Source organism: Suncus etruscus, chromosome 18, assembly GCF_024139225.1.
Source record: "Suncus etruscus isolate mSunEtr1 chromosome 18, mSunEtr1.pri.cur, whole genome shotgun sequence".
Classification (NCBI taxonomy): domain Eukaryota; kingdom Metazoa; phylum Chordata; class Mammalia; order Eulipotyphla; family Soricidae; genus Suncus; species Suncus etruscus.
Window position 1 is genome coordinate 25,942,581 of NC_064865.1, and position 12,039 is coordinate 25,954,619.

At 40.7% G+C, this 12,039-nt stretch overlaps 1 pseudogene; it reads right to left on the minus strand.

Annotated features, from left to right (window-relative positions):
- Positions 1-1,273: 1,273 nt before the first annotated feature.
- On the minus strand, positions 1,274-1,367 carry LOC125996613 (uncharacterized; annotated as a pseudogene).
- Positions 1,368-12,039: the final 10,672 nt, after the last annotated feature.

Consider the following 12,039-nt stretch of genomic DNA (forward strand, 5'->3'; position numbering starts at 1 on the left):
GTCCCTCCCTAAAATGGCCTCTGGGCGAGCGAGTTTTCTGGAGCTTCTTTTTGCCCCACTCGCAAGAGTTTCATGCAAGAGGACAGTAGACAGACATATACAGGTCACACTCACAGTTTTTCACAGTTGGGCCCCACTGGGCCGGTGTACTTTCGTGGGTTTTCCCCGCCTGGTGTCACACACAGGGAGCCGGCTTTTGCCAATAATAGAGTTTTTAAAAAGAAAAACTTTTTACTGGGCTAATTTATCATTTATTTACAATTTTGTAAAATTCCAGGACTTTGGCTCTATTCACCAATGTGTACGTGTGTGCGTGCGTGCGTGTGTGTGTGTGTGCATGCGTACGTGCGTGTGTGTAGGTGTCACTACCTCTACAATTAAAAAAGAGAAAGATCTGGGCCCAATATGAGATAAAAAAGAAACATTGTAGGAGCAATTGCGCAAAGGTAGGATGTTTGCCTTGCACGAGGTTGACCAAGGACAGACATGGGTTCAATCCCCAGCATCCCATATGGTCCCCCAAGCCAGGAGCGATTTCTGAATGCATAGCCAGGAGTAACCTCTGAGCATCACCAGGTGTGGTCCAAAAACCAAAAAATAAAAAAAAATGAAAAAAAAGGAAAAGAAAAAAAAACACTGAAAGGGAACAGCAAATGTTCAAAATCATAAGAATCGAAGATTTTGACTACAGAACTGAACTTACTTACATGGAGATAAAGTGGAGTAGTGCTGGGGACACTGGTGTGGAGAGTGGTGTCTCTGGAGATGGGTGTGGTATTGAAATGATGTATACATGAAAAGTAAGTTAACAGTATTATAAACCCCAGTATCTCAATACAAGTGTTTTCCTTTTCTTTATTTCTTTTTTTTATTTTTGGGTCTGGTAACACTCTGGGATTCCTATCTGTGGGATTTGACATTGTGACTAAGATGTGTCTTGAGATGCTTTTCTTTAGATCTCTTTTAGCTGGTACTCTTTGGGTATGCAGGATTTGGTTATATACGCTGTGGAGTTTCTCTGCAATGATATCCTTAACTATTGATTCTTCCTGGGGATTTTCTTCCTGGGTCTATGGGACTCCAATGATTCATATGTTGTTTCTGTTAAGTTTATCACATTTAACATATTTCCATATGTTCATATTCTTTGAGGATTATTTTTCATTGTCTGATCATTTGCTTTAGGCTCTTTTCCAATCTCTTCTGTTTTATGGAGTTGTTATGCATCTCATCTTCCAACTCACTGATTCAGTGACTGCTGTTACTCTGTTGGAGAGAATTTCCAGTAACATTTTCATTCGCCTACCAAGTTTTTCTGATAAGAACGGATACTACACTTGATCTTAGCCAAAAGGCCGAGAAGCGATGCCAGTTTTCTCATTTCTATTTTCATATCGTCTTCTTATTTGTGGTTCGTTCGGCGCCATCCATGCTTTCTTTGATTTCTACGAGGACCCTCCACATTTCTTCTCTAATGTCCTTATCTGAGAGGCTAAATAAGTGGATGGCACTTTTTGGTTTGTCAGAGCTGCCATACTCATTTTCTATGCATGGTGTTGGTCTGAATTTATACCTCCATTATCACACTTGTAGTGTGATGTTTTCTGTGTACTGTGCTGGGGACAATTGACTAGGAGATATGTATGCCTTTCGCAGCCATCTCACCTACAGTGATGTTCCATCTCACCTACAGTGATGTGCCTTCTGCAGGCTCCTCTGGGTGGGGTTGGTCAGTCACAGATTTTGGACAGCAGCTGCATTGAAAAGAGTGTGGTGGGGATCAGGCTCTGCCCTTCATGGGTATGACTACATTATATTTAAACTTGCTTCTTTTATCTAGAGCACTGCCAGGGACCCCCTCAAAAAACCCACTGAGGGGCCCAAGTAGTAGTACAGCAGTAGAGCATTTTTGCCTTGCAAGCGGCTGACCCAAGGACAGACACGGGTTTGATCCTTGGCATCCTATATGGTCCCTTGAGTCAGGAGCAATTTCTGAGTACAGAACTGAGCACCACCGAGTATGTCCCACCACCCAAAAAATCTAGTGAGGGAAAATAAGACAGTCACATGAATCTGCTGCAACATTTGTTTATGATATTAACTGAGAAATTCATAATCAAGTGTGTCATTCCAATGCATAAAAAATTTGTGTATGTGGGAGGGACCAGATCTTAGAAGATATCTAATTTACTCTAGAAATTGGACAGTTGGAGCAGGGTCCCCTCACAGGAAACAATCCCACTGGGGTTAGGTGTAAGATTTAGACATACCTTTGACCTTAACTATGCTCTTGTATAATCAAACACTGCTTAGATATTAGGATGCTGTCTGAGAAATGCATATGTTAATGGATGAATGTGGAAGCGTATAATTATTCAAAGCTGTATGCTCTGGCCTACTACACACTTAGACTATATATAGGGACAATTGTCATTTATGCAGCCTGTCATTGACCAAATTGCACTGAGACTCATGATTCTTTGATCTGAAGCTTAACGTGGGACTCCCCAAGTGACCTCAACTCACTTCCCTGGACTGCTACACCAGAGATAAAAGACACAATAGGGACAGAGAGACAGTGCAGCAGGTCAGACTGGTAGTTGCTATCCTATTTCAAATTCACAGCATTACCTATAGGGCCCTGAGCGTTACCAGGAGTCAATCCTAAATAGAGAGCCAGGAATAGCTTGAGCAACCATAATGTATAACACTAAACCCAAATGCTCCCTCAATAAGAAGTGACAAATATGAATGTTTTGACTACTCGGTGTAAAAAGATTCATACATATCCACTTTACTTTCTGGATATATAGACTTATTAATTACAATTCATTATAATGTTAACTTTTGATTTGCCATAAATTTAAAATTCAAAATGCTCACCATTTGCTCCAAATGTGAACCACAATTTTTAGAATGAATATACTGTATTATCTAACACAGAGTTTCCCAATTTTTTAATTTTTCACCTTTTTATTAGAAAAAAATCACTGCACTTCCCTGAAAATTAATCTTCTTTAAGTGAACACAAGAAAAGTAGTCCTACTTGCACCCAAGTCAATCCCACTCTGAGAAACATAAATTTAACTCATTTATTTAATAAGAAAATGCTTAGAATTTATGTAGAGCAAAAACCAAAATAATTTGCTTTTAAGCTTAAAACCTGACAGGAGAAAGAGATAATTAATCTTATCCATAAAGATTTAATATTTAATCTGAATATTTAATGCTTAAATCGGTGCTCCCAAAACAGAGATTATTTGTCTGGATGAATTTCTGAGAATTAGTTGAAAATAATTAAAATAAAATGTTTTGTTGGCCATATCTTTTAAGATAGAGGAATGCCATCAGTGTCCACTCTTTCACAGGAGGTCACAGGCCATATCAACAAAACTCTTCCAATCTGTATTATTTTGTACTTCCAAGTGACCCCATCAGCATCACACTCATTTTCATTTAGTGCTTAACATTTCCCAGTTAGGAAAGCCCATGATCATAAGAAAAAATAATGAATGTTGAAAAATCTGAAATTTTATTTTGGGTTCAAGAAACTAAGACTGGTCAAGATTAGCCAAGATTAGTCAAATTGGTAAGTGTGTACATCAGAAGAAGAGTTCACCAAATTTCCAAGGCTACAGCCCTATATTCAGAGTTTCACTCTTCATTTCATCTCACTCAATTCTGCAAGTACAGACAGAACCACTTAAAACTGGAGCATGTTCTAAAATTCTCTTGAGAAGTGGTGGTTTATCTCTATAGAAAAATATGTGTGAGGTTCCAATAGTTTATCTGGCTCCTAGCTTTGCCAGTAAAAACTTTTAACCTACACTGTTTCTCTGACAGGAGTAATATCTATTGATGATGAGTATTTTACTATTTGAATATGTTTATGATTCCAGGGCATACCCCTGACTGAGGGCCTTGCTTATCCTCCCCCTTCTCCACTGCAAGGAACACAACTAGTAAATTCTCACCTTGGGGTACACAAGGGGAAGAATTTCACTCCATGTTAGTGCTTCCTTTTTCTGGTCCACTCCTCTGAATAAGAAACTCCCCCAACCCAATGATCTCTAAGAGGGTTGTCAAATCTAATTCTTTTTTGGGTATTACACCTGGCAATGGTCAGGGGTAACTCCTGGCTCTGCACTAAGGAATCATTCCTGGCTGGCTCAGGGGATCATATGGGATGCCTGGGATCAAACTTGGGTTGACTGCATATAAGGCAAATGTCCTACCCACTATGCTATCACTGTGGTACCAAATCCACCACTCTAGTGTCCCTCCATTCTCTTCTCAGGATAGGCTTGGCTTATCTCAGCATTCATTTCAAAGAGTTCCCTCTAAGCTCTTGACTGAAATTATGAATACCTAGATCTATAAAATGAGATAAAATTTAAGGTTATAAAAATTTTAAATGTCATCCATCATGATGGTCTCCTGTTATTGACTGATGTATAAATATTGCATAGATACCTCCCTTTTCCCTCTCTCACCCTTCCTCCTTCCCTCCTTTCCTTCCTCCCTTCCTTCTTTCCTCCCTCCCTTCCTTCTTTCCTTCCTCCCTTCCGTCTTTCCTCCTTTCTTCCTCCCTTCTTTCATTCCTTCCTTTCTCCTTTCCTTTCTTCCTTCCTCCCACTCTTTCTTCTCTCCTTCCTTCCCCCCTCCCTCTCTTTTCTTTTCTTTTCTCTTTTCTTTTCTTTTCTTTTCTTTTTGCTTCCCTTTCTCCATGCCTGGCTATGTGCAGAACTCAATCCTTGCTATTTGCTCCCAAATGTTAGCACCAGGGATTGAAAGCAGATTGACTCCATGCAAGGTTAGCACCTTACCCAGTGTATTGTCTCTCCAACCTGCAACCCACTTTTTCTTTTCTTTTTTTTTTGGTTTTTGGGTCACACCCGGCAGTGCTCAGGGGTTACTCATGGCTCTACGCTCAGAAATTGCTCCTGGCAGGCTCGGGGGACAATATGGGATGCTGGGACTCGAACCACCGACCTTCTGCATGCAAGGCAAATGCCTTACCTCCATGCTATCTCTCCGGCCTCACAACCCACTTTTTTTTTAGAAGAGTTAAATGTGAAAAAAATAGGCTGGGCTCTGAGGACTTGAAGGGAAACTTCCTCTGCCTATCTGCCTGTGTTTCTGAATCCCTGAAGATTTCCTCAGAGGCCTAGGGAGCACACCCCCAAAAAACTGCATTTTGAAGCTGCCCAGTAAGTACATTCTGGCTGCGAGGGTCGCTGTCCAATAAGCTGAGGTCTCTGGCCTGTAGAGGCTCCACCCTGCTGTGCCTTTGTTCAATCTGAGGACTGTCAACTAGAGGCAGCAGAAGAGCATGGCCAATTCGCTTCGCGGCCACGCACTCTTTCTAACCAATGAACCCCACCACAACACGCAGGAAAAACCACACTACAAACATGACAATGGGAAAACCTTGCAGGCAAACACCATCCACAGAGAATGAAGACGAAAGCTCGGATGACCTAATAAATTCCAACCACCTGATTAACCTCTCAGATAAGGAGTTTAGAATAGAAATATGGAAGATGTTCGTAGAACTCAAAGAAAGCATAGATCAATCTGAACATAACACAAAGACAGAAATCAGAAAACTCCAAACTGAAATAGCAGACTGATAAACACGGTTGCTCAACTGAAAACCTCAATGGATAGCCTCGCAAACAAGGTATCAGCAGCTGAGGAGAGAATCAGAGTACTGGAAGATGTGATGCAGAAAAACTCAACACAACAGAAGAAATTGGAAAAGAACCTTAAGACAAACAAACAGACAATGAAAAAAATACTCAAGGAATGCAAACAGATAAAAATAGATGTCTTTGATAAACTCAACAGAAACAACATAAGAATCATTGGAGTCCAGAAACCCAGGAAGAAGATCTCCAGGAAGAATCAACTGTCAAAGACATCATCAAAGAAATACTCCCAGAGTTAAAGACTACATGCAATCAAATCCTGCATGCCAAAAGAGTACCAGCTAAAAGAGACCCAAAGAAAAACACCCCAAGACACATCCTCGTTACAATGAAAAATCCCATAGATAGAGATAGAATACTGAAAGCAGCAAGATCAAAAAGGGAAATTGCATTCAAAGGAGGATCCCTAAGACTTACAGCAGACATGTCACAAGAAACTCTCAAGGCCAGAAGACAGTGGTGGGATATTGTGACAAGACTGAATGAAATGAATGCCTCACCGAGAATACTGCACCCAGCCCTACTCTATTCAGGTTTGAAGGCAGAATACATAGCTTTATGGATAAACAACAGCTCAGAAACTTCACAGATGATAAACCAGCCTTAAAGGAAAAACTGCCAGGTCTACTCTAAGACAAGAGAGACCAACAAACACAGCAAACTTATCTGCAAAGATGACATTAAATCCTATGACAATCATCTCCCTCAATGTCAATGGACTAAATTCATCAATTAAAAGACACAGAGTAGCAAAATGTGTCAAAAAGATGACTCCAACATTCTGCTGCCTACAAGAAACACATCTGAATAGTCAGAACAAATATAGACTAAAAATCAAAGGCTGGAGGAAAATCATCCAAGCAAACAACACCCTCAAAAAAGCTGGGGTGGCCATATTAATATTTGATGACACCAACTTTATACTCAGAAAAGTGGTAAGGGACAAAGATGGACACTATGTACTAATCAAGGGATATGTGCAACAGGAAGAAACCAGACTATTAAACCCAATGAGAGACCAGCAAATTATCTAATACAATTACTGACAAATCTGAAAGAAGAAATCAATAATAACACAATAATTGTGGGAGACCTCAACATGGCCCTATCAACACTTTATAGGTCAACCAGATTGAAACCCAACAAAAACATACTAGCCCTGAAAAGAGTTATAGAAGAAAGAGGACTAGAAATAGGACACTCCATCCCAAAAAACCTGGATACACATTCTTTTCCAATGTACATGGGTCATTCTCCAGAATAGACTACATGCTGACACATAAAACATACCTCCATAAAATCAAGAGGATAGAAATCTTGCAGGCTACCTTTGATGATCACAAGGCTCTGAAATTAGATGTGAACTACAAAGCCACACAGAAGAAAAACTTTAACAATTGGAAATTAAACACCCTGCTACTGAACAACCAGTGGGTCTAAGATAAAATCAAAAAGGAAATCAAATCTTTCCTGGAAACAAATGATAATGAAGACACAAACTGCCAGAATCTATGGGACACAGCAAAAGCGGTCCTCAGAGGAAAATTTATAGCTCTACAAGCACACATCAGGAAGGAAGAAGGGGCATACCTGAATAACTTAATGATGCAGCTCAAAAAATTAGAAAATGACCAACCAAAGGAACCAAAAATAGGGAGACAGAAGGAAATAACAAAGCTGAAAGCAGAACTCAATGAAGTGGAAACCCAACAAACAATCCTACTGTCTGACTTGACTTTTTATGCTTGCAAATTTCTCTAATATCACATCTCTGAATGGCTGTCCCAGACACTGCACCCATTATCTGAGCAGCTGACCATAAATTGGCCACCACTGAACACGTCTGGTTCTTTTGACATTTTATATGACAGCCTTTTTGTGCCTGTGAGATGGTGCCTAGTATGCTCTTGACAGTTGTAGTCAAGGCTCACCACCAGCTCAGAGGTTAAAGACATGATGCTTTCAACAAGACTTTTTGGTTCCAAACTCCAGTGGAAGAAGTGTTCTAACCTGGTTCCAAGACTAGTTATTATTCATTTACAACTCTCATATAACAAATCAACATTTCACTAATTTTGGTGGACATAACTTCATTCATAGTAAGAAATTACAGATAGATCTAAAAGGAAAAAAAACATCAGCAATCTGGTAACTCGTCAAGAACTCAAAAATAATTCTCTTAGCAAAGAACAAATTAAGGGCCAAAGAGATAATTCAGGAGGTAGGACACTTGCGTTGCATGCAGTGACCTGGGTCTGATGCTCAGCACCATATGTGGTAATGAGTGAGCCCTGAATAGAGCCCCTAAGCCCAGTTAGGAGTGGCAAAAAAAGGAGGGGGAGGGCATGTCAAGAAGAGAAAAAGGGGGGCCGGACCTGTAGCATAACAGTTGCCTAGCATGCGGTCAACCCTGGATGGACTCTGGTTCGATTCCCAGCATCCCATATGGTCACCTGAGTTTGCCAGGAGCAACTTCTGAGCACAGAGTCAGGAGTAATCCCTGAGTGCCACAGGTTGTGGCCCCAAAACAAAACAAAAACAAACAAACAAAAGACAAAAGAAAAAGAAAAAGTAAGGATATTTTGATTTAAATAACAAATGATCTCTATATAATGAGTAATGCAGAAATAAACTTGAAAGACCCCACAGAATTCTGGGGCTGAAGTGATAGCACAGTGGGTAGGGCATTTGCCTTGCATACGGCCAACCCAAATTTGATCCCCTGCATCCCATATGGTCCCATGAGCCTTCCAGGAACTATTTCTGAGCACAGAGCATAAATAATCCCTCAGCACCATTGGGTGTGGCCCAAAAATCCAAAAAAAGAAAAATAAACCCATAGAATTCACAAGTTAATATTTAATTTTTGTTTGGGGACCAGTTGTGCTCAGGGATTACTCCTGGTTCTGTGCTCTGGGATCTCTCCTGGCAATGCTTGGAAGGCCCTATGATATGCTGAGGAATCAAACCTGGTTGGTCTTATGCAAATCAAGAGCCTTTCCTGCTGTAGTATTTCTTTGAACCCCAAAAGTGAGTAGTACATCACATATCTAACTCCTTTGTGACTAAATTTCAGATACCACATTTAATCATATGCTGCTTTTCAAAAAATTATTTCTAGATATGTTTTGCCTTCTCTGCCTCACTTTATTTTTTATTTTTTTTTACCACACCCATCAGTGCTCACTTTACATTTTATTTAAGTTTCTTGTTTGACTTTTGGGCCAACTCAACAATATTTAGGGCTTATTCTTGGCTCCATGCTCAGGGATCACTCCTGAAGGTACTCGGGGGATAACCAGGTGGCAGGGACTGAACCTGGATCAGCTACATGCAAGGCTTACACACCCTGCTGGCTATACTATCTCTCTGGCTCATCTCACTTTAAACTTTTTCAAGGACAGACTTGTCTTCTTGCATTGTTTACAAGTTTATAAGGCGTATCATTCAATATGAGAATTAGTGCTCTACACAATTATTGTTATCTACAAAGTATGCCTTCATTTATAAAGTGCTTTCCTTGAAAGGAGATAATTTTCAAACGTACTATCAGTTGCAACTTAGGTTAATTTCATGTGACATCTCTTCCAATAGCATGTCAAACTTAACCATAGAATCTAGGCAAACTACTTCCACATAATTTCAATCAAGAGTCTTCCTGTGATGATCCTTGATACAGTGGCTTAGCTAAGTGCTGCAAGAAACATCACAAGTTCTATACACAGAACAAACAGGTCAATCCGAGGGGAGAGCAACAGATGGAGAATTGAACCAGCAAATAAGAGTGCTGTCTTCGTTAGCATATTCAGATAGAGCAGATAGAGTTAGTAAGCAAGACTTACACCTCCCAAGATCTCCCTCTAGTTCTTCCTAATGGGACACATATCAAGGTTGCTTCAATAAGTTTTGTTTTGTTTTGTTTGTGTTGGGGGTCATATCTGGAAGTGTACAGGGATCACTCTTGGCTCTGTGCTCAGAGATCATTCCTGGTGGGACTCAGACATTGGTGCTAGGGATAGAAACCAGATATGACACATCGCAAGACAAGCAAGTACCTAGCCTACTGTATTATCTCTCTGGTCTCCTATCTCTCTTTTTCAGTTGGGGGTGCACATCCGGCATGCTCAGTGGTAACTACTGGCTTTGTGCTCAGGAATCACTCCTGACAGTGTTCAGGGGACCATATGGGAAGCTAGGGATTGAACCCAGGTCAGCTATGCACAAGACAAGTGCCCTATCTGCCGTGTTCTCACTCCAACCCATTTAGTCTCTTGTTGTGTATATAACCATTTCCATGAGATTATTATGTTACTGATCCTACCCTGATTGGTGATTGTGCCCTACCCTAGGGTGTGACCTAGCATTCTGCTCCCACCATACAGTGGTACCTGATTCTGCTCCCACCCTAGAGTGGTACCTGATTATGTCTATGGAAGACTGAGGCTTCTTTCCAGGGGCTGATTCTGAGGCTTTAGGCTTCAGCCTTATGCATGGAATAAAGCTGTTACCTTCAGAAGCCTGACTGTCTGTTAGCTTTATACCCGCCACATTCACCTCAGAACCACCAGCTGAATCGGGTAGCAGATGTGTGGTCTGAGCTGGAGGAGAAAGACCTCATCCTCCATCCCTCCATCAGTCAACCCCATCAAGGGTTGTTCTGCAACAGTCTCTCGTTTCTATTTTTTCTGATAATTGATTTTTGGGTTTGTTCATTTCCTCCCTTTTACAGTTCACTCCAAATCTGCATTAACTAAACTTAACTACCTTCCACAGAACAATATAGTAAGTATATTTAAAAGTCTAAAATGCAAGGCTGAGGGAGGAGCTGATCACACTTCAGCACATTTGGGAAATGCCCGTGTCACCTCTTGGTAGATGTAGAGGGCAGCATGTGAAAGACTTTGAATAGAAAGCACTCACTGACCCTGCTGTTCCCTCTGGCTTACTAGGCCATCAAGCCCTCTGCCTCACCTTGTTTTAAACAGAAACCTCCCATCATTCTGGACACACTATCCTGAGAAGTCCCTAATTCTCAGTGCCAGGAACAAGCACCATTTCCTCATTCCTCATGTCATCTCCTCATGAGAAAATAAGATTTTGAAAAAGAAACATACATCCTTGTTCTTCTAAGCATGATTGGAAACTGTATATCTCCTTTCCCAGCTATACCCAAGGACCTAAAAGTAGAATCTTTCTCCCCTCCTGGAAAGTGTCTCATCTCTGAATCAGTGTGAAGCAAACACATTTCCAGGGAGATTTTTTTATATTATGCATAATAGAAAATTGACCTTCTTAGAAAATTTTAAGAGTATTTAGTTTAATAGTATTAAATACATTCACATTCGGGGGCCAGAGAGATAGCATGGAGGTAAGGCATTTGCCTTTCATGCAGAAAGTCATTGGTTCAAATCCCAGCATCCCATATGGTCCCCCGAGCCTGCCAGGAGCGATTTCTGAGCATAGAGCCAGGAGTAACCCCTGAGCACTGCTGGTTGTGAGCAAAAACAAAAAACAAAAACAAAAAACCAAAAAACATTCACACTGCTATGAAAACAGTATCCAGAACTTCTTAATGACAGAAAGTTTTTTTTATTTTTTACAATGCTAGAAAATCCAGGCCCTCATATATGTGACGTACGTACTCTAGCACTGAGCCACATCCCCAACTCTAGGCCATTCTTTGGCTTCTTGTTGATTTTTGTTTGGGAACACAGCCAGAGTGCTCAGGGTTTACTCCTGGCTCTGCACCCAGGAATCACTCAGGGAAATCATGCGAGATGTTGGAGATTGAACTCAGACCAACTGTGTGCAAGGCAATTGCCTTACCCTCTGTACTATCTTTTCAGCCCCTGTTGCTTGGAATAGAAGAAGGCTGCTCACTACTTGGAGCCAACTCTGTGTAATCTTCCTGAAAGTTGTACCTTGTGCTATATTTTTGGTAAGCACAAGATTTGGTTGTTATAGCAGCTTTAATTCTACATGTATGCATTAAATATATGCAAATATATATAATATTTGGTTTGGGGCCACACCTGGCCATGCTTGAGGCTCATTCTTGGTGGCCCTCTTGGCATATGTGGTGCCAGGGATCAAATCAACATCACCCTCATTTGCAAGGCAAATGAACTTAATTTCTGCACTCAATCTCTCTGGCCCCTAAAAACTATTTTATGACACATCATGTCAAGATATATTCAGAGAATTTTGCAATGATATAAACAAAAGGAAAGCCTCACAGTGATTTTTTTAAAGATTATGCTACATCCTGTCCTCTATGTGCCAAAGATCATGCAAGATAATTATATTATTAGCAGCCTTAGCTCAATAC